The sequence below is a fragment of the Myotis davidii genome, unplaced genomic scaffold (genome assembly GCF_000327345.1).
Source record: "Myotis davidii unplaced genomic scaffold, ASM32734v1 scaffold80, whole genome shotgun sequence".
NCBI lineage: Eukaryota > Metazoa > Chordata > Mammalia > Chiroptera > Vespertilionidae > Myotis > Myotis davidii.
This window is the reverse complement of record NW_006292686.1, coordinates 1,113,827-1,114,151: the sequence shown is the minus strand read 5'-3', so window position 1 is coordinate 1,114,151 and position 325 is coordinate 1,113,827. Positions and strand designations below refer to the sequence as shown.

At 67.7% G+C, this 325-nt stretch overlaps 1 protein-coding gene and 1 long non-coding RNA gene across 5 annotated transcripts in view; one reads left to right on the top strand and one right to left on the bottom strand.

Annotated features, from left to right (window-relative positions):
- Nucleotides 1–325, bottom strand: part of RREB1 (ras responsive element binding protein 1) — a 145,306-nt gene that overhangs the window by 144,436 nt on the left and 545 nt on the right. The window contains exon 1 of one of the 4 annotated variants that reach the window (XM_006766098.2): nt 61–319. The exons of the other annotated variants lie outside the window; for them this stretch is intronic. The gene's annotated coding sequence lies outside the window, so the exon portion shown is untranslated. Of the gene's footprint in view, nt 1–60; nt 320–325 lie in introns of those variants that run through there. 4 annotated transcript variants of the gene reach the window in all.
- Nucleotides 18–325, top strand: part of LOC107183470 — a 3,069-nt gene continuing 2,761 nt past the window's right edge. The window contains exon 1 of the long non-coding RNA XR_001514259.1: nt 18–120. This is a non-coding gene — a long non-coding RNA (uncharacterized LOC107183470). The remainder of the gene's footprint in view (nt 121–325) is intronic.

Below are 325 nucleotides of genomic sequence, written 5' to 3'. Positions count from 1 at the left end.
ACTGCGCGGCCCCCAGCGGGCACCCCCGAGCCAGCACCCTCAGCGGGTACCCCCGGATACCTTGCGGCAGCGGGCGGGCGCCGTCATCTCCGCGCAGCTCGGCCCGGGAGGGACTCGAAAGTATGTAGGAGAAAAGTTTCCCCTCCCACATGGGGGGGAGGATGTCGGGGGAGCGAGGGCGGAAGATGGAGAGCAGCGCTGGGAAGATGTTTCTGGCCGGCGGTGCGTGCACCATCCGAGGCCCCGCGGTGCTGGTTAAAAATAAAGTGGGTGGTGGGTGCGGCGCGGGTCGAGCCGAATTCCAGCGCTCGGACGTATGGATGCG